The 22370-nt window shown below is 41.6% G+C and overlaps 1 protein-coding gene across 1 annotated transcript in view; it reads left to right on the top strand.

Moving 5' to 3' along the window:
* Nucleotides 1-22370, top strand: part of FGF6 (fibroblast growth factor 6) — a 42409-nt gene that overhangs the window by 2163 nt on the left and 17876 nt on the right. The gene's annotated exons all lie outside the window — the stretch shown is intronic.

Here is a 22370-nt window from a genome sequence, read left to right as displayed (position 1 = left end):
GCTGGTTTTACAACATTCCTCAGGGCAAATTGTAGGACAGAGCCTCTCCCTGGTAGACGCCTAAAGCCCCAGGGTTGAGATGCCAGGGAATATTTCAAATCTAATAGGTGTCCTGATTTCTGGAGTGGTTGAGGGCTCGGGACTAGAGCTGCTGACCTGCTTGTCTTTTTCAGTCTGTCTCTCTTTTCCTATCATCAATGATATCATTGAAAACAAATAAATACAATACTTTTAAAATAAATCAAGTGTGACCATTTACATTCTCAGACACATAGGGATATTCTAAATGGTGTAAGCCTCGTCATTAATACACAAGCAGTAAAAACAGGTAGGGTTTCGGAAAATGTTTCGTCAAGGCATTTTGAAAAAACAGCATATAACTGCATTACTCTCACTACAATATTTAAGTAGACATAGTTACACGTTTCCAACTGGCAAGGAATATAGCACTCGAAATTGCAGTCAATAAATTAAAGGAATCTGGTCAAAAATAAACATGCATTGCTGCTTCCTTAAACTAAAACAATCATGTCTAGGGGGGACAAAGTTTTTTTTCATGGAGTGCAAGTATAATTCATTTTATTTGGCTTATATATTAGTGTTTGATTGCCGGATAGTGCTAGCTGAAGTTTTTATTTTTTTGTGAAATTAGTGGATTTTATATATTCTGTCATTTACAGTTTTACATTACTTTTTGTACAGCTAAAGGTTCAGAGGTAGGGGGGTTCTTAGTTATGATGGCCACTTGCATTGGGATGTTCAAACAGGAAGATATGAAATTGAAGCGTGGCGCAAAAGAAGTGGTTTTATACTTGTCATTCACGATGGTTGCACTTTAGCCCCCAACGATATTTCAGTCAAATGTCTGTTAATCTTTATTTATTTTTCTTCTATGTGTGTCTTCTGCAGCAGATAATATGAGAATGTGAGTACAGCCTTCAGCTGTGACGCAAAGGACGTAGAGTTCAAAGTCAGACTGCATAATAGAGTCTTTCTTCTGTGTGTGCACGCGCCTGCATTTGTGTGCGCTCACAAAATCACTCATGTAACATGCCTCTGATATGGCAGGCTTCGAGAGTGTGTCATTTCTCTTTCTGTTCAGAGTTGCTGTTTGAAAATGTCACAAGAAGAGCAGTATTATATAATGTTGCACCTCCGGATAGTTGCCCGATGCAAACCCCTGTTGTGCTTTGCACTGACTGATGAAGCGTGCCACGCAATGTAGTGCCTGCCAATACTGAGTCCACACGTGAGCATTTTAACACTACATCAATGTGCTCCCATGTGCAGAAGACCTGCCCACCTCCCGCCTTTACTGTATTTCCAGCTCTCTCTTTGGATCTATCAGGGACCAGGCTGCTGTCAAACTAAAGTCCGACAGGAGCAGAGGTGCAGCCACGTAGAGCAGACGCCCCCCTGAAGACTTGCAGGTCCCTGGAAGCAGGAAGTTTTAAAGTACCCTCCCAGACAGGTAGCAAGGCTTCAGCTGAGGTCTACCCTCCTGACCTGCTCCTAATGTTCCCATAGCCCTGGGGCTGATGCAAAACGGAGACCCTGCAGATGCAAACGTTCTGTGATGGTAACCGATGCTTCCCTCGCTTGCATGGGGGACATCTCTTTGGAGACTAGGCTTGTTTATGGAGTTCCACTTCTGATACCTCCCACACTGTACCAAGTCGGTTCTTGCTTGTGGCCTTCACACCCTTCAAACTAACGTTTGCAAGGGATTACACTCTGTCCTACGAAGGATCCTTGAGTTAGCGAGAATAGCTATTCCTCACATAGCTTTCTACACAACTTAGTTAAACTTCATTACATGTGGCAAGATGAGGTGTAGGGATGGATCTGAAAGCACAGCTTTGACTGGTAGACAGCATCACACCCGATGTTCCCCCATCTGTCTTACGCAGAAACCATTTTGTTTAGATGTTTGTGGTGCCAGATGGTCTGGACCTGCCCAGATTTAGAGACAGCCAGGTCCAGCTTCAATATGGCCGTAACCACGGCCACAGTTTATAATATGTGTTTCTGTCTTATCATGAGAGTGAACAGATTGTTTAGTATGAGCTAGTCACAGGCCGCAGAGCCTTATGGTCACCTGCAAGAAGGAAATGGGTTTTAAAATGCTGGTTCACAGAAAGCAGGAAGTTGTCTTCCAAATCTGACATTCACTTTAAAAGCAGTTCAAGTGAATACGGTCAACAGGACCATTTTGATGATAGCTCTTAAAATTAGAACAAATTACATTCCAAAATGCTCTACTCTTACGACAATTAATATCAGACTAGAAATGGATAACTGAAATGATCTTCTCTTTCTAAATTATTTGGGTCTGGTCTACCCCAACACTGCCCTGTCTTATAAAGTAAATTCTGACTGTTTCCCACAAACCATCTGCCCACCCTTGTAGATCTCCACTTGTATGGCATGGTTGGACTAGAAATGAAGTACTTGGATTATATTTTAGAATGGTACGGAGGCTAGATTAAAACTAACATTAACAAAATAATTGTTCTCGATTTCTTAGTGTGTTGGTTTTTGTATTGCTGTGTGTGATTGTGATGTGTGTGTCTATTTGCTGTGTGATATACATGTTTGAGAGTATTTGAAATATAAATGTCTTATTTCTGTTTGTAATTTATGTGTCTGTTAAAATTGTCAATATATGTTGTACCTATGATTTTGGTTAGTGGCAACAAAATTAGTTGCAGAGTCAGTAAGTGTTGAATGCCTGTCATGTTTCTGGTGGTGTTGCAGCGCTAGATTAGTATTGAAATAGTGTGGGGGCTGCGGGATTGCTGAGTGTGACTCTCTGCCAGGAGGGCAATGCTGCAGAGCTGAGGGGTGCTTCCAAGGTGGTGGTGTCATAGTGGTGGGGACTGTTGCCACAGCCACATCCACTGCACCAATGATTTACGCAGCACTGGAGAAATAGAGTGGCGCCGCAATACTGGAAGTGGCAAAGCAGCTCTACCACAGCAGCACCAACAGCCAATCTTTCAACTTTGTTTAGATGATGAACATGTTGCGCAAAATATAGAAGCCAGATTCCCTTCACCAAAAGACATAGATATTCTACAGTCGAGAGAGCACCAGCTAGAGCCGAGAGCACTAATTAAGTCTGTTATTAAACTCCACGCCGTCTTAATTTATACAGCCATTCTAACCTTCAGACTTCTAATCAAAACCCACATTCATCTTGCTAGAGTTATTTTGGTACACGCCAGTCAGTGCTTAATTTGTAAATAAAGACGTGCCGGTGCCCAAAGCTCTTCTCTGGAACACGCGGCTGCTGCAATTAAATGTACGAGCACGCAATACTGAGGCAGCGTAATCCGGAAGCCATCTCGGGCCTCTTAATCGATTTATAGCCACCACCTGCCCCTCCAGCTCACTCTTGCAGCTTTCTCTTTTCTCTCCATTGTGACGCTTTTTCATTTGTCTTTTCCTCCATCTTTCCCACACGTTTCTTTTGCTCGCAGTAAATGCTTGAGGGAGAAAAATAAGTGCCGGCCCCCCAAAATAAATGCAGGTGCCCCGCACCGGAAACAACAAGCACAGATTAAGCACTGCGCCAGTTTAAGCAATAAAGATTTCTCATATACATTAACATTAACCTTTATCGACAAGCATACGTATTGTCACAGTAGCTGTGAAAAGGACATCACATTGACCATTTCCTGAGACAGCCCTAAAACTTACTGAAAGACACAGAGTTTCAGCTCTTGAGAAACAAAAAGGAATTAATTTGGAATCTGAACTATGGTGGTTCTAAGACTGGACCTGCAGGCATTGTCCAGTCTGGGCTACTAAAAGTATGTGTAGACACTGCTTCCCAATTCTGGCGATGGAAAGACATCACGCATCGACCTTGTAGGTCACGCGCTCTCGCGCGGCTCCATCTTGATCCAGTTACACTACATCCTCTCCAGGCCCATGTGCCTTCATGGTGCATGCGAAGCCAGCACCTGAGATCATAGATTACAGCTCCCCCAAGATGAGATCCCTCAAACTGTTACAAGAAAGAGTCGTGATGAGGTCAGCAGCTTGACCAGCCACGTCAGGAATTATATTCAGAATGAGGCAAAGGACATCGCTTTCCATTTCATCAAGAAGGTCTGACCAAGAAGGCTGATGTGATAGATAATGTATTTCTTATTTTTTTATTACAATTCAAGAATGTGCCACAAAAGAAGAAACCTAAGCAAGGCACCATATGGTTGTATTACATTTTTTAAAATTTAAAACACATTCACTAACCTGGCTGTTTTAGTAGAGATATGTTTTATGTCGGCCTTTGCGTTGTGCCATGCATTTTATTATTCTTAATATTAATTGGGAAGGAAACATGAAAAAATACCAAGCTAACCAAGCACTCACAATACAGGCAGCTACAATGTCACAATGCCGCCTAAACATTTCATAAATTCAAAAAGGAGCAAGTAATTGAATCATTATTTGACTGGCAGCCAAAGAGCAGGCAAAGCAAAAGGTGCTCTTTAACATTAATATAAAAACATAACTAAAATGAAAACACACTTGGGACCAGTTTATCACTAAAGAAAAAGTGTTATTTTCTGGTAGGTGTGAACAAGGTGCACATGCTTTGTGCAATCACTTAAAGTGAAGAGTAACAGTGGATAAAGTGTGCTGACCCCTTCCCCATACTGTAGAAGAAAATGTGAATACCAGTTTAATGGACCAATAGGTGAAGCCTGTTGACAAAAACAAGACTCTAGTGACACAGCTAAAGCTTTATCAAAGGGCAGACCTAAATCATAAACGGTACCTCGTGCAGTAGAATTAATTGGCCTTGAATAGTATCTTTTCGGAGGTACATTTCTAAATTCATGAATCTATTTAGATGCTTTGTACTGATGATGCTGGTATTTCAAGGCCTCTCTAAAGAAAGGGTTCGTTTTGTGCCATATCGTAAGGAAGGGCTAAAAAGATCAAAAGCATTGACAGCAACAAGGTCCTTGATTTCTAACTTAACATTTTTCTAAGCAAAAGCTCCGAGACATCTGTGATCTGATGAAATGCATGTATTTCTGTGCGTTTCAGAGGCCAGGCTGAATTAGCTAGCAGAGCATCTATCCACCAATGCAATGTAACATGGTGTGTGGGAATTTGCAAAGTGACCTCGATCGTAAGATTGAGCTTGCAAGTTTTAAAAAAGAAAAAAAGGCAGCAGCTTTAGCAACCATTTTTAGGTTGAGCATGCAAGAGCTTTGACCTGTTGTAAGTATTGTGGGCTTTTAACCACGCCCATGTCACTGCCACCACTTTCACTCATTCGTGGGCTTGCCTTTTGAAAATCACTTTATGTCATTGGTAAATGCTTTACGTTTGTCCCGCCTTGAGGCTGTTTTTGTCAGGCCAGACTGCTCCTGTTACATGGATAATTGCATGATTGCTGATAGACTTCGCCGTGGGCAAACTATTACTTTTGTCTCTCCCATTCGTGCTGCATGGTGGGCATGGCGCTCACAGCGCGAACAGGCACACCAGCCAGAATTCGATCAGCAGTATGGGAGCGCTAGTCACATTGTTCACAGTTACCTAATCAGTCATTTCTTGTGGCTCTCTCCTTAAAACACTTGAAATTTGTGAATGCTTTGCATAAAACAGAAATCCTCAAAATGAAAGCAGCTCTCCTAGCACAGCCGAAGGCCCAATACTACAATATTCACTGTACTCGGAAAACTCGTCCCATAATGCTTTACAGGGCATTACTTTTACTAAACATTTTGCTCATAACTCAGCCTGTGGTGGTCCAAAGACAATGTGACCACCATCAAAACATCCACGACTATGTACTCTTTCTGTCTACATCATCTTTGGGTCCCCACACTAGGTTAGTGTGGATCCCAAAATAATAACCCCTCCCATTATTCAGTGTCTATTTAAGCTCTTTCATGGCCTTTGTTTTATAGCTGGGAGCTGCTTGTGGTTTAAGGGCCTTGTTTGTAATATCATTGTCATAGGCCTGCTACTCCTGAATATATGCAATGTGTATGCACACTGGGGGCTAAGCATATGGTTACACTGCATTATTTATTGCCATTTTCTTTTTGTGTGGTTATGTTCTTTAGGAAATAACTATATAGTTTTGCAGGACATTACTTTTACAAAACATTTTTCCTTATAACTCAGTCTATGGTGGTCCTAGGGCTATGGGACCACCTTCATAACATTCATAACATTGACCACAATGTTCTCTTTCTGTCTACATCATCTCTGGGTCCCCACGGTATGTTCACAGCTGAGAGAAGGTATTGTTTTATGTGCTTTGTTTTTAATATCATTGTAATAGTCCTGCTAGCCTTAAAAATGTGTATGCACCATGTCCGCTAGGGGCTAAATAATGGTTACACTACATTTCTTTCTCCCATTCTTTTTTCATGTGGTTATGCTCTCTAAGGGCTGACTTTATGGTAACATGACCATGTTTCTTCCAAATGCTGTTTTTATTGTGGTGTTCTCTAGGGGCTGTTCTGGCATTGAAGTCCACATACTATAATATTTGTGTCACAAAAGCTTGACCCATAATGCTTTGCAGGGCATTACTTTTACAAAACATTTTTGCTCATAACACTGTGGTGATCCTAGAACAATGGGACCACCTTCAAAACACTCTTTCTATCAACATAATCTCTGGGTCCCCACACTAGGTTAGTGAGAACCCCAAAATAATAACTCCTCCCACCAGTCAGTGTCTTTTCTCATGGCTACAGCTTTTGTTTTGCAGCTGAGAGAAGTTTTGTTTAAAAGATCTTGTTTGTAAAATCATTACAATAGACCAGATAGCCTTAAAAATGCTCTCTAGGGGCTAAGAATATGGTTAGATTACATTGCTTTCTCCTGTTTTTTCATGGGGTTATTCTCTCTAGGGGCTAACAATATGGTTACATTACCATGTTTCTTACAAATGCCAATTTTGGTATGGTGCCCTTTAGGGGCTGTTCTGAGCATTACAATCTAATGCCAAAAGTTTATTTCAGATAAAGGTCTATATGATAACTGTATATGTTTTAATAATCTCTCCTTATTACAATTATAACCGTAATTCAGGCCAACCTAACATCCTTATTACACCATGACTGTTTGAATGCTCAATATGTTTGGGTAACCCTTCTAGTTTATGTTTCCTATGTGGTTGTCTTGTGTCTTTTGTGATAGCCAGCCAGCAACTCTGATGGTGGTGTGGTGAAAGTGGTATTCTATTGGAATTAGCATGGCAGATTTAAATTTAAGATGCTAAATTGCAACATTTTCATTTTTTGCTGCAGATAGAGGAAAAGGGTAAATAGAAGTGCTTTAACAATATGCAGGACTACTGGAATTATATGGCAGGAAAAGATGAAATTGTGAGGCAGGGTTGACCAATTTATGTGGCAAGAAAAGTCCAATTATGAATTTACAATGCTAATAGCTCTAACTCAAGCAAATGTGAGATCTATTGCATTGCAGGTGCTTGTTATAAGAAGGTTTCTGCTGTTTAGCAGATGTGCGGTGCTCAGAGCCCACTGCCTTGCAGTAACATTTATATTAGATCTAACCACAGAACAAACTGATTCCTTGCCACAGGGCATCTTGCCTTTGGGGGCGGGACTTCCTGAAGCAAGAAATTGTCACTGTTGGTGGCCCAGATATGCTAAATTTCACCTTGGAAGAATCTGGAAAACTTCACCCTCCTTTGTGAAGGGTAAAGTTTTCTAACTTTGCCCAACTTTGTGGGTGAATTTTAAACTTCTCAGAAACTAACTCAGAAGAAAGAAAAAGTGGGCAATTCGTATCAAGAATGCCTCACAATACTTAAAGAACTGTGGTAAATTGAAAAAATCTAATTCACCATGTCATGTGAGCTAACCAGATGTTTTGATTTTTTGGACTAGTTGTTCTGGCAATTTTGAGTATGAGCACTGGGAGATTGTTACCCAGCCTCCCAGTACATGACCCATGGCCCGTAAGTAAGGTGTAAAGTTGCCTAGCCCTAATTAGCATTTGTAACTAGTCCACTTTTCTTGCACCCCATTAGCGCCCCCCACTGCCACCATGTGTGCTCTGTATTTAAAATACAGCGCAACATGTCACAGGGTAGGGGGCAATAGCATCAGAATTTTTGACGCTATTGATGTACCAGGCATTTTGGCACTAACCCTGAACAGTACATAGGGGCCCATTGTAAGCAATGCTGTGCCCCCTTTTAATGCTTTCAGACTTCTTTGCACCATTTTTTCGGCCCCTCTAATGGGGGAACGCCGCCTTGTATACATTATGCCTGTCGCAGGCATAATGTGGCTCAAGGGGTTGAAACGTGGCACAATGCATGCATTGCGCCACTTTGTAAATCTGGCGCAGTAATTTTGGCCTCGTTGGGCCACATTAGCGTAAGAAAATTATGCTAATGTGGCTCTAAATGTCACATGTGGGTGCAGGGTACATTTTCACCTCCCAAACGTGCACCTGTAAAAGTATAACTTCAGGAATAATAGCACTGACCTACTGTGAACAAAGCCCACCTCAGACTCATGTCAACTGAATCTTTTTTGCATGTGTAAAAAACTACTTTTGACATTAGCTAAGTAATTTCAAGTTCTACCTCGGAGCCCAGCAGGTCTGGGTGCTTAATGTTCTGTTAAGAAATTTCTAGAGCACGGTGAATGCCCAAGAGCGTCTTGGCACTGGTGACTCGAGGTGAGAGGAACCAGTCAAGGTAAGGACCTATAAAGGCTACAGATTAAGCTGGAACAATCAGGTTTTAAGTGATTTTTTGAAAAATAAAACGTAGATTTGATTCATTTCTTGGCTGGAATGGTTCCATAACTTGCTAGCTGAATGAATAAAGCTTTTGTTGCTTCACAAACTAGTTTGAAGATTGGATGTCTTAACTAAGTTTAGAGTGGCTGATCGAAGACTCCTACTAGGACATAACAGGAGAGTTTCTTTCTGAGATACTTCGGCCCTGTTCCATAGAGTTCTTTGTGTGTCAGACATAATGCCTTAAAGGCCACTGTCTTTTTTATGGGGAGCCAGTGAAGGTCCTCCTGGACTTGTGAGACGTTTTTAGCAGTTTGACTAGTTGGGCAGCTACATTTTGGACTGCCTGCCGTTTTTTTAGCGAAGTCTGTTGTAAGCTCAGATACAGTGCATTGCAGTGGTCAAGCCTCAACAGTACTAAAGAAATCACCACTGATTTCTTGAAGTCTATGGGAAGAAAAGGCAGAATTTTCTTTAGCATCTTTAACTGGAAGAATCAAATTGAGATAAGGTTATTAATTTGGTCTAGAAAGGTGAGCTTAGTGTCGAAAATTACTCCAAGGTTTCTTACTTTTGTGACTGGCATGGGAAGCGGGCCAAGATACTGCGGCCACCACGTGGCATTCCATAAGGATTTATCTCTTCCAAAGAACAGCACTTCTGTTTTATCGGAGTTTAATTTAAGACAGTGGTTTCCCATCCAGGTAGCCACCACTTGCATACAGTTGTTAACCCTTTTTGTTGCTTTTGCTGTGTTACAATTAAGATATACCACAATTTGTGTGCGATCCTCATAGGAGACTGTGGCCAAGCCAAATGAACTTACACGTTTTGCCGAGAAGGCAACATAATTATTAAACAAGATAGGGCTGAGTGAAGATCCCTGCAGAACACTGCATGGTAAAGGGAAGGAATTGAAAGAAAAATCTCTCAGAGCTTCCACTTGCTCTCTGTCTTCAAGGAATGAGCAAAGGAGGTCACAGGCGGGTCCTCCTATTCCAATGTGGACCAGACGCTCCTTCAGGACAACATGGCTAATGGTGTCAAAGGCTGCAGATAAGTCCAGTAGGATCACCGCAGCCTTTTCACCCCTGTCCATGATGCCCCTGATTTCCTGTGCTACAACTAAGGGAACCGACTCAGTGCTTTAGCATTTTCTAAAGCCAAATTGAGCACTATCCAAAATGTCTGTGTGATTGAGATATTTCACGATCACCGTGTTTATTTGTTTTTCAAGAATTTTAGCAGTGAAAGGAAGTCGAGCAACCGGACAACATTTCTTTTCTTCCTTTAGATCAAGGGTGGCTTTTTTTCATTAATGGCAGAATGTGTGCCCTTTTCCAGTCACCAGGAAAGGTCCTGGTCTGGATCACCAAATTAAAGAGTGATGTAATAGAGGGAGCTAGCGTATCAGCTAAGACGTGGCATATTTTAGGTGAACATGGGTCTGAGGGGGAACGTGATTTGGTTAATTTGATCTAGTCGAATACTTTTTGTGAAGAAAGAAAAGCTTGTAAGTTTAGGGAGGTCCAGTTAAGGAACTAACAACATCAATATGAGGTGTATGGAGAGTGTTAAAAGTGTTATAGACAGACTCAACCTTAGCGTTAAGAAATTCTGCTAGGTAATTACAGAAGTCTTGGTTAGGTGTGATCTTATTGCCTGAGGGGAGACAGGTGAGCTCATTTACTGTTTAGACCTGCTCTCGTAAGGAGTTCTGCACTTTGTGGATTCTATCTGTATAATAATTATTTTTTTCATTTACAATCAGGATTTTGTACTCTTGAATCAGACCTCTGTATTTAGCCTTCCTGCCTTCTACAGTTCTGTTTCATCTCTCTAAGCTTAGGCAAGATCCAGGGGGCAGTGATCTTCTTTCTAAAAGATCTGATGGTTCTCGTCATTTTGCTGGCAGCGTTATTAAGCCAGTCATTATAATATTTTGCATCCCTATGGGAATCATTAGTCAAGGAAGGTAAAGTTGAGTCCAGAGTGGATTTGAAAATCTTCAAATCTAGCTTGTTCCAAGCCCTCACCAATTTGGTCTGGGCAGATTTTCTGGAAATAGAATCATCTGATTTCAGACTAAGGGTAAAACCGCCAATAAGGTGATCTGTCCATATCAAAGGGAGAATTTCCTTCAACAACAAATTAGAGTGGTTAGTAAAAATCCCATCCAATATGTGCCCTGCGTTTGAGGGGTCACTTTGACTATTTGAAACAGATTAAGCCCAGCTAGGTTATCTATTAGAGCTTGTATGTCACTAATATGTAAATCTTCCAAATGGAAGTTAAAATCCCCTAGCATAGTACACTTAGCAAATTGAATACTGCCCTCGAGGAATTCGTTATGTGATTCAAAAAATCTGGTTTTAGATACATAGAACATAGAATTGCTATTTACTTTACAATTTAATGAAAATGCCTCACAGCCTTCAATATTAGCTGGCTCGCATGTGAGAGAGACCTGGTCGCAATAAATGAGTGCTAACTGCCTTCCCCGCTTTCCCTCTCAATCGAGTCTAGAGATGTTGTAGCCAGCGGGTAGGAGTGTAATAAAATCAGGGTTAGATTAACACTCCGCCCATGTTTCTGTAAGGAAAGCAAGTCCAGATTAATAAATAGTTCAGTTTTGTGCTTTAAAGCAGATCTAGTAATCAACAGCATACACTTAAGGCCTGCCTAGATCTGCTCAATGATGGTACAATCATGGTCTTACCAGAGAACTGACAGTTAGTACACCTCAGGCTACGGTCCTCCTGACTAAGATTAAATTTAGGACAGGACAGGTACGGCTTACCTTTATTTGAAAATTGTTGAAGTTCCATCTTGGTGTATTTAAAAATTTAGGCAGAGTTTCCGGCGCCGGTCACCGTCCGGTCATGGACGGGCTTGCCTTAGGCAGGCAACGACACGCCTGCTGCATGGACACGCTGTGCATCCAGTAAAGATGGGGAGTGGCATAAAATTAAAATAATCGGGTCTTGCACGAGCGGTGAGTCAGTATCAGGTGCCTGGCACCTCCTAAAATAAACAAAAGTGTGTTCTACAAGGAAAACAAAGCAGATTCCTCACCTGCAGAAAAGCTGTGCAGATGCGCTATGCATCCGGTTAAAGAGGCGGGCATGGGGGCGTATCTGGGGTGTGTGGTTAAAGCACGAGTCAGCGCTTTGAAAATAGTTGGGCAAAGTAAGAGCCAAACTGGGGTCCAGCAACCCCAACCACCAGTGCTCAGGTTCCCCTGAACAGGTGGCTACAGGTAAAATAAATTAGGCTAAAATAATCGTGTGAAATTTAGGAGCATAAAATTTAAATAATCGGGTCTTGCCTGAGCGGTGAGTCAGAATCAAAAGTGCCTAATATTTAATCAGGCATATCTTTACAGTGACATGACACAAAAGTCCTCTCCACTGAAAAGATGAACACAATTTTCCTGTGGTAAAAGTCTGCTTGTGAATAAAAGTGAAATGCTTTTCAAGTCAAAAATCCTATTCAGAGTTGGACATAGACTATTAGTAAGTACCCTGAAAATGTCTACACAAATAGCACACACTTGTATTGGTTTTATAGTTTCAAGGGTAACACATTTTACTAAAAATACACATACAATAGTATCTAGATAATCGAAGATAATGGTGTTATGGAAAAAAGGGTAGTTTTAACTGGTATTTGGGCAAGAACAAAGTTGAGGTAGTGGATAAATACAAATATATGTGGTTTGCTGCCAAGTTAAATTGGAGGGATCATATTGAATCACTAAAAATCGCTGCTTTATCAAAGGTATGGGGCTTTAAACAGTTTAACAGGAAGTATGGAGGACCCTCTTTATACCCTATTCTGTCAGCGTTTAATGCAATAATCCGTCAGCAGTTTCAGTACGAGGTAGAAGTGCTATCCCTATGTGGCAAATTAGATTGGAATCTTGAAGAGAGAAAATGTATAAAAAGACTCTTAGCATTGGTACCCTGATCCATTATCCAGTCAATAAGGTAAGAATGCCACCTCACAGCCTGGAGCTCTTTGGGGGCACAAGCAAAACTTAAATTCTGGCATAAACTTAGTATAGCGGAAACCTCTAAATTATCGCACCTCTGCAAAGCGGAGATAGAGAACAGTGAGTTAAACCAGGACTCTCAAGTAAGACATATGTTGGGTAAGCTCAGTGATAAACTATTGTTAATGTCAGAAATGGTGGAGGAAAGAGCCACAGATTGCTAAACAGGAGTTATGCAACATTACATTAAAAAAAGTGCTAGAGAGGAGATCCTCCTCTACTTGAGGGTAAACTGTAAACCATCCATTCAGTGTCTGGTTAAAGTGTGGAGCAACGAGAATCGATTTCCTTATATTGAGACTCTGCCTAGCCCCAAGCTGAGGTATGCAGTATTAAAATTTCAGATTGGCCTCAACCCTTGGCTTGCAGATAAGAAGAGAAAAACAGTAATCAGAGATGAGCAGGGCAAGTGCACATGTGGGTTGAAGGTAAAATGTAATATGGTACATAATCTATTTGACTGATTATGGTTTTTAGGTGAACGAAAAATATTTTTAAAGCCAATTTTTATTATTTATGGAATTTCTAATTGGGGTCCAAGCCCTGAACTTATTGGAAGCAAGATTTTTAATGGCAATACAGGAATCATTGCAAAGCCGTACGTATAGTCTGTGCGAAGATTGATAGGTGGATAGTCGCTTCTTGCCCTTTTACCCACTATGTATCTATTGCTGAACATGGTTTCTAACTATCTTTTATCTATGTATGGCAGTCTCCTTTTTATGTCTTTGTATTTATACTGCTGATTTGGGTTTTATCTGTTTTACCAATGTGTAAATTGTGATCGTATTTATGTAAAGTTTATAGACTAAGGTCTTAATAAACTTCCATTTTGACTGATTGAAGTGTACATAAACTTTACATAACCAATAAGTAATCCAATAAATTCTCCAATATCAATATCTAATAAAAACAGTCAACAAGTGTTTCCAGTGTCCAACAAAACTACTTCTTCAAGGCAATTTGTTTTGTAAAAAGACACTTATTTTGTCTTTGAATATTGTTCCACCTCAAACTTCAGAAGCTGAGACTGCCACAAAAACTTCATCCCCCCATAGACTCAGAATAGAGTTGTATCGACCAGTGGTGGCTAGTGACCTTTAAAAGTGGTGGGACATAATCCTTGGCTCAAGTGCCAAAGAGTTTTTTTTAAGGGTTCTCTCAACCTTTCTTGCACTAAGTTTACTGTCTCACTCTGACTCACTCAGTCTCACTTGGACTCACTAATTTACACAGTCTCCCTCATTCTACTCTGGCCCACTCAGTCTCACTTAGTCCCACTCATTCTCACTCATGCTGAATTACTCAGTCTTACTGTGACTCAGTCTCACAAACAGTAACACTCAGCTACATTCATTGTCATTTTCCCTTACTCGTATTCATTCTCATACATGCTGGGCCTTACTGTCACTCATTCTCGCGCACTCTCACTCACTAACTCATTCCCTCACTGACTCTCTTACACACATATTAACTCACACATATATTCACACAGACATGCTCACAGTACTGGAATGGCACAGACACCTTCATGCACCCGGGTCAGCAATCAAACAATGCAACTAGCTTCCTCAGTTTGTTTCTGGACTGGAAGCAGGTCTGTATTTTATTTTTATTATTCACTCTTAATACAATACAAATGGACCCCAAAACAAGGAGAGTGTAGTGCAACTGTGGAGCCCATAAAGGAGAGCCACCACTGGTCCAGGGACACCTATCTATTCAACTAATCCATTCACTCAATAATCCACCCTTCCACTTATCCATCCCCCGTTCATCCATTCATTCATAAATCCATTCAATCATCCATCCATTCTTTCGCTCATCCATCCACCCTTTGACTCCATCTATCCAACCTTTCACGCCATACATCCATCATCCTCCCTTCACTCATCCATCTATCCACCTTTTCACTCAACCACCCATCCTTACACCCTTCATCCAATACATCTCTCCATTTACCCTTTGACTCATCCATCCATCCTATCACACACCCATCAATCAATCCATTTATTCATCCACCCATCAATTCACACTTTCACTCATCCATCCACCCATTCATCCATCATCCATCCTTTAATACAGACAGCCATCTACTCTGCCTTTCACTCATCCATTGTTTTACTCATCTATCCATACATGCATCCTTTTACTCATCCATCCTTCGCTCATCCATCCATACTTTTACACCATCCATCCATCCAGCTACCCTTCCACTCATCTGACCATCCTGTCACTCATTCTACCACCCACACATTCTCTCTCTCATCAATCCTCAACCTCTCCTTTCACTCCATCCATCCATTCTCCCTTTCACTCATACACCCTCCCTTTCACTCTTCCATTCTTACATCCATCCTTTCACTCATTCATTCAGGCATCTATCCATCCACCATTTCATCCATCCATCCATCCATCCATTCATCCTTTCACTTACTCACACACCCAAGTTAATTATGAGCCTTTCTGCTGAGCTGCAGGCAAAAGAGGCCTATCAAGAACCCCACCATCACTGTATCTACTAAATGTGTGTTGGGGGGGGGGGGGGGGGAGGGGTTTGACAATGCCACAGGCAGAAACACAACCGCACACTTACCTCTTAGTCTACTAGTGCAAATGTTGTCTGCAGCTGGTTCCTACCTTCTCTTGGGCTTCTATGGTCGAGATACAGCACACTTTGTCAAAGTGAAACCAAATTCAGTACTAAACATGCTTTCCTGCAAGGAGAGCAGCCGGCTGCACCCCTCCTACAGCCTGCCCCTCTGTGATGGCCAACAAATTGTTGCCACCCACTCCTTCCATGTCTCATCGGCCTGCCGCACCTCAAGCCATTGAAGTAGATGGAGTTTTGTAACTCCTCCCAGGGTCATTACTTATGTGCCCCAAAAGGATAACTTGCTTTCTGATTCAGCACTCCCTCTCTGATGATGTCACTGCTGTAGCTTTTGCCTGCAGGTCGAAGAAAACACCGCCCGGTTGGCACTTGTGCAGTAGGACATCTGCAAAACTAACTAGACTTCACCCAATAGATTCAGCACACTGTCTCAGAGCAGTGGTTTATGACCACCTGCTCTGTGTTTATTTCTGTGTTCTTGCCCCTTCCCAGGGGGGTGGCTGGATCAACACCCCTTCTGCCCATGAACACCAGTCACCCCTGGTATTGACAATACATGGTCAAAGCAGCTAACCAGTGCTGATGTTGTCTTGGTGCCTTGGTGGCTGGTCCGTACATAGCTAGTCTATCTATGTTGCCAGCAGAAGGAGACATCAAGGCAGAACAAGCCAGGGTTGGATTTTATGTGGAGTTTTCCTCTTCTGGGTGGATATTTAGCTGTCTTCACATTGACATATTCATCCTGACATACTGGAAGGCCTTTAGAGCAAGGTTTTATGGGATAGTTTACCGGAAACAAACTGGAACTGCTGAAAATCCTGGCTCATTGTGCATGAATATTTTCTTGGCAATAAGTAGATAGTCTGCCCTATACAAAAAGCTTCCCACTGCCATCTGAGCAAAGGAAAACTGAACTTGGGAGAGACCAATAAATAATGTTTGCTTGTCAACGTTTGACCTGCCTGGAGAAAGACTGAGGGAAGCCTTCTCCTGTGCTTTGTGAGTGCATCCAACGGTCAGTTTCGCTGGTCATCTGTAGTCTCTGGAATAGTAGCTGCTGATGAAAGGGGCTCCTATGTAGAAGAACCAGCTTACCATTTATCAGTGGACTACAGTGGCTTTGTTGGAGTCCTTGCTGGATTGAGTGTTTAAGCTTGCCACCTATTGCTGAACTGCGGCTAATAATTTGTAATTTCATAAGACTCCTTTTCCACCCAATTGAGTCTGCAGTCAGTGTAGCTTCTATTGGACTGAAGTCAGATAGGAGTTGGGGCACAATTTATAAATCTCTGGTCCATGTTGCATTTGCAGATAATGGCAGAACTGTGAGCTTGTCCTTTAATTCCTTGAAAGATTTCAGGTGACTCCTGTTCTATGTGTCTCCAATCTTGGAGATCCCAATCCGGTCCCTCTGCTGTAACCCAACATGTGAGTGACTACTGTTCCCTGGCATAGTGAGTTCCTGCTGTAAGCCAAACATACCACTCAATCCACTTTAACGCTTTATGCCAGGAGTCTTGGGTGACATTTTTAAACAGCTCAACTTCCAGTCGGTAGGCCTGGTCTTCCCTGTCCCCAAAAAGCGAGTCCCTGATAGGCTGCAGCTGTGCTATCCAGTAATAAAGCTGAACTTCTCACTCACAGCTCATCATCAGATATTGACTACACACATTTTGTAAATGATACTGTGGTCTGCCTGCTGGCCCACAGAAAACGACATATTTGATCATGCAGTCCCTCAAAAAAGCTTGGTGGAATCTCAAATGCATAGTTTTGTAGCATATAGAGTAATCTAGGTAGCACAATAATTTGAATAGAGGCACTCTACCTTATACTGAGATTGTCAGAGTATTCTATCACACATGTCTCCCTGGATCAAGGCCACAAGATGGGCTATATCACGATCCTAACATTTTAAGGGGGTTCCTCGAGATGTACAATACATGGGCCCCAATTTAGAGTTTGACGGGTGGATTACTCTGTCACAAACATGATATCTGTTGCATTTGTGATGGAGTAACTTTTCCACCTAATAATCAAGACCATTGTTTCTTAACATCTAAAACGGGACCTTTTCAACGGTCAAAATAAAACCATATAAGCTGCATGGGGCTGACCTAGAATCAGGTGGTAAGGGAACATCCTGCCATTTCTGGAGGAAATTATTCTAAAGAAGAATCCACAGGCAGAATTTCCAATCCTTATTTTCTTAATTGTAAAGATAATTTCCTGGCGAATGATAGAATATCCTCAGTACTTAGCATTTCCAGTTTAAAGGCTCTTCATTGTCACCCAACTCTGTAACAAGCCCCTGGGCCCAGATTTATGGACATTGTTACCTTGCTGCACTGCCTTGCATCACAGGGAAAGGGCAGGAATGTGCCATATTTATTCAATATGGCACAGTCCTGTCCTTTTCCCTTGCACTGATGCCATTTTGGCGCTGTAGAAGTTCCCGGCCTCCCAACTCGCTGATTTGGCACTAATAAGCCAAAAGCCAAAATTCACGCAAAAAGCTAGCCCACGGTATCTTTCACACAACAACTAATATTGTGGATTCTTTGTATAGATTTTCCCTACTACTCTAACTCCACCCTAGCCTAGAGAACACTCCCACTTAGCTTTGAGGGAAATCTCCACCCTTTACTCCCCATCCACTCTAGGTCTCCTGTGCTATGGTATGTCCCTGCCCTACAACCTTAAAGGGGAAGGGTGCTGAAAAAGCTAATCAAAGACAGCCATGAACGTGAAGGACTTGAGATAATTTTCCATTCCTGTCCTGTCTTAGTGTACCTTACCTTTGTACTATCAGCGGGCTAATGTAAGCTGAAGTGGTGTGCAAAGCTGGTTGCAAGTGATAGCAATTTAAGCCTGAGATGTGAATGTCTGTTGTTAAGCTCTTAGTTGTATTTAGGGACATTACTAATTAGTATTCCCATAATAGTTGAACTATGGGCAATACAAACCAGACCTTACCAATGATAATTTTAGACCAGATTAAGCATGTGCTTTAAATTTATTTTTTAAAGAATGTTCTAGTTAAAAATTACCAAAGTGAGGGGCTAATTTAAGAGCCCCCAGAGCCATCCTAACAGCACATTAGCATCATTTTTTTCATGCTAATGTGGTGCTAGATGGCCAAAAATGCTGCACCGTATTTACAAAGTGGCACAGTGCATGCATTGCGCCACTTTATACCACTGTGCGCTACATTATGCCTGTGCTAGGCATGATGTATGCAAAGGGGGCCTTTCCCCCATTAGGGGGGGGTGACAAAATGGCGCAAGGAGATCTAAGAAATTTCCTTGCTCCACTTTTATCGGCACTTTCAGCGCCTGAAGTCAGAGCAGGCGTTAGAAGGGGGTATGCCATTGAATACAATGGGCCCCTCTGAACGCTGCAGGAGTAGTGCCAAGATGGCACTACTCCTGCAGAGTACATTAATAGCATCAAAGAAATGTTACTATTGCCCCCTACCCTGCGCCATGGTGCACTGTATTTTAAATATGGCTCACACATGGTGGCGGTAGGGGGGTGCTAAGGGAGAAAAAAATTGGTGCTGCACTGGGTTCAGCCCCACTTTTCTTAAATCAGTCCCTAAGCGTTTAATCCAGTTTCATGTTAGTAAAATGGGATGCAGAATCTCCACAGAGAACATGCTTTTTTAAAAACACATGTTACATTTTAAAGTACCTCTGGCAAATGTATTTCCTTTATTCCTGCATTCCATGTCTGAGGTCTGTGTAACTATTCTGAAACTCTTTGCATAGAGAGCTGGTTGACTATAGCGACAGTTATGGCAATGTAGCGTAAAATTGTTTCTGCTTTTGAACAGCGCACATGTGGCTGAGGCTTAATTAAACCTCTAGCCAATGTAGAAGTCAGACAAGGAATGAATGAAAGTGATGGGCATGAGTTGGGCATGGTTAAAGCCCACACGGTAGATTACAGCATGTCGAGAGAGCTGCCCATGTACACTGCTATGCTCAACCTAAAAAACATCTGCTTGATCCCCCAAAATGGGGGGAAATAACAAAAATAATATTTTCCTAGCAGTTAAACAATGTCAGTCATCTTAGGTCTTTTTTCAGTGTCATTGATCCAAAAGCATGTCTTCACCTCATTAGTGCTCTGTGCAGTGAAAAGCTTTGTATGGTTCCATTGTGACACAATCATGATTTTTTTGCCGTGATGTCAAACTATATTCTGCGATTGAGACTTGGAGCTTGATTTAGAGTTTGGTGGAGGGAGTTACTCCTGCCGTGTTACGATTCCATTATAGCCTATGGCGATCGTACTATGGCGGATGGGATATCCATCGCATTTGTGATGGAGTAACCCATCTGTCAAACTCTAAATCAGGCCATATATTCGATGGACTATTATTTCCGAAATAGCAATTATATCATCCACAAATTAACTTTTTTCAGCACTGTTAACTGTATACATTTTTTATGTTATCTTCATTTGGCACTCTATTAATGCTATTTAATCATCTGACAGATTTGGATTTTTTGGTATTTTAATTTGAACCTGTTGTGCATGTGTGTGTGTGTGTGTGTGTGTGGTTACACTGTTAGACAGTCTTGTTTTCAAGGCACATTCTATCATCCTTCCTGTAAAAGCATTATTTTTGTTAAAATCAGATTGATAAATCCGTGTGTTTTCCAGGAAAAGCCTGAAAACATCAAGTTAAGTCAACATTATGTGCATTTATTTACCTTGCGTAGATGCTCCCTTTACACCAAGGGGTGTACATAGTATTTAGAGAAGAAGGTGCAAAATGCTGAAGGTTGAAAGGAAGATATTGCAGAAGAACTGGATGAACCGAATTATCACATAACTAAAGTATTTATTTCCACTGCAGTGTCAAATAGAAGTGCTACAATCATAGAGTTATGGTTTTACCCAAGTGATGGCTTCATATATAGCCTGATGCAGAAAAAGTCTTTCTTGCTTAGAGAATATAGGGGAATCCGTTATTTTAAACGAATGTGATATGTGCTCAAAACAGAATACACAAAATAGATCAACTGCTCAGCATGGATGCAATGGAACATAATGTAGCCAGTCTTCTTTTGGTGACATGTCTACCAAATTAAGTAAAGTGCAGCAAGGTTTCATTCACAAATTCCAAGGACACTCTGAAAAAACAAATGATTTTAACCAGATACGAAAAATAATTCCTTGAGTGGCAGGTGGTGCCTTGGTGTCTGTGGCCAGCACTAAACCTCATTCCTTGGTGCAGCTTCTTTGAAGTTCAAGGACCACCTGTTTTCACTGGGCTGACTGCCGCCCTACAGAACGCTAACGGAGCACAGCAACTATAGACCTAAAAGACTAAGGGGGATTATATATGAGGGGTTTGCAACATGCTTGCACTGCGCAACATGGTACATGTGTGGTGCAAACCATTAACTGATATTTTTGAAGCCACGCAAAGCCACTTTGCGTGGCTTTGAATGGCTTCAAAAACATGGAGTAAGACAATGCAATGGAAATCGCTGCGTTGCCTTACTCTACTCCAGGTAGGCGTTCCATGGGCATTGCATGGGTATTCCCACGCGACTCCCATGGTTTTTGATGCATTTCCAGATTTACCAACCCTGGCAAACCTGGGAATGTGCCAAAATCCTACGCCTTCCCACGTGAGGCGTAATGAGGAGAAATATCTTTATTTATCCTCGTTTTTCCTTTATCTATGTGTGCTGCATTTTGCAGCACACATAGAAAGGGGAAAATCCTCTCTGGATTGTTTTTGTGAAGGAAGGTGCCCCTTCGTGCACAAAACAACCCTGCATGCAATGCAGGCACCCTTGCACCACTGTGCAAGGGTGCCTGCATTAGCACTCATCATGATGCATTGGTCCATCATGATTGGGCTGGAAAGGAACCGGTTTAGTTTTTGGCATAACTCCTTATCACTTCATTCAATATTTTCTTTTTAGTCTTTGTACTCATTTTTAGGTTTCGCCTTCATAGCACTTGTGCTGTGTTTGTGAAATCTATTGTGTTTAATATAAATCTTAAAAGGGGCTTACACCCCGTCCTTCATTTTTATTGGTTTGTGTGCTTGCCACTTACTTTTTCTCTGTTTCTATTGCCTGTCACACAATGTTTGCTGTTGTTGCGCATGTTTGCTCTTATCAGTGTACCAAGGCCCAAGTACTCTTTTTCATTAGTCCAACCTCTTTGTGAGGCTGCTCTTTTGATATTCACAAAGGTCTTGCTCTCCAGTGTGCAACTTGGCTGCACTGCACTTTCTGTATGTTCAGCCCTCTGTTTTTAATGAAGTTTTCCATTTTCCCTCAGACTCTCCTTCCCATGTCTTCTGTTGGCTCCAGGCATATTTACGTTTATGATATCATTTCGGTGCTTTCAGCGACCCTGTTAGGTACAAGCCATTACATAAATGCAAATTTGCTTCATTGTTCAACAGACGTAAATCACGTTAGAGGGGGCTGGATTCACCTCACTGCAATCTTCCTGCTATGCTGGCATTTCTTTCTTACTCAGTCATTATAATTTATGAATAAAAATTCTTCCTTAAATGTGGAAGCAATTGCAGATTTTGACAGAGCATTACGCATGATTAAAGCGAAGACAACGGAAGGGACGTGGCGGCAGATGGACTATTTGTGGTCCATGGGACATGTGTTCAGGGAAGAGAATATTCATTATGAAAATGTCTGTCCTCTGTACTTTGCACCCTTCTCAAAACAGCAGATTTAATCAGTCTATGTTAAGAGCACTGGAGATTCCTTGTGGTCATGGGTGGATGTATTAAGAATTCCAGCGGACATTACTTTCGCTACTTAAACGTACCAGCTAAAAGTATGGGAACATCTGTAAAGCTGTGCTAATTATGTAGTAAACACATGCGTATGCATTTATAATTAATTTCTCCATTTACACATTGCCTGTTGCATTTTTATCATT

The sequence above is a fragment of the Pleurodeles waltl genome, chromosome 4_1 (assembly GCF_031143425.1).
Source record: "Pleurodeles waltl isolate 20211129_DDA chromosome 4_1, aPleWal1.hap1.20221129, whole genome shotgun sequence".
In the NCBI taxonomy this organism is placed as follows: domain Eukaryota; kingdom Metazoa; phylum Chordata; class Amphibia; order Caudata; family Salamandridae; genus Pleurodeles; species Pleurodeles waltl.
This window is presented reverse-complemented; position numbering and strand designations above follow the sequence as displayed.